General features: G+C 35.7%; 1 protein-coding gene across 1 annotated transcript in view; it reads right to left on the reverse strand.

Moving 5' to 3' along the window:
- The window catches only part of FBN1 (fibrillin 1), a 207,649-nt gene that overhangs the window by 193,590 nt on the left and 13,698 nt on the right, over positions 1-361 (reverse strand). The window lies entirely within an intron of this gene.

Consider the following 361-nt stretch of genomic DNA (forward strand, 5'->3'; position numbering starts at 1 on the left):
CCTTACTCCTTATATGAAAATTAATTCAAGATGGATTAGAGACTTACATGTTAGACCTAAAACCATAAAAACTCTAGAAGAAAACCTAGATAATACCATTCAGGACATAGGCAGGGGCTAGGACTTTGTGTCTAAAACACCAAAAGCAACGGCAACAAAAGCCAAAATTAACAAATGGGATCTAATTAAACTAAAGAGCTTCTGCACAGCAAAAGAAACTACCATCAGAGAGAACAGGCAACCTACAGAATGGGAAAAAAATTTTGCAATCTACTCATCTGACAAAGGGCTAATATCCAGAACCTACAGAGAACTCAATCAAATTTACAAGAAAAAAACAAACAACCCCATCAAAAAGTGG

This window comes from Colobus angolensis, unplaced genomic scaffold (genome assembly GCF_000951035.1).
Source record: "Colobus angolensis palliatus isolate OR3802 unplaced genomic scaffold, Cang.pa_1.0 Scaffold78, whole genome shotgun sequence".
Taxonomy (NCBI): Eukaryota; Metazoa; Chordata; class Mammalia; order Primates; family Cercopithecidae; genus Colobus; species Colobus angolensis.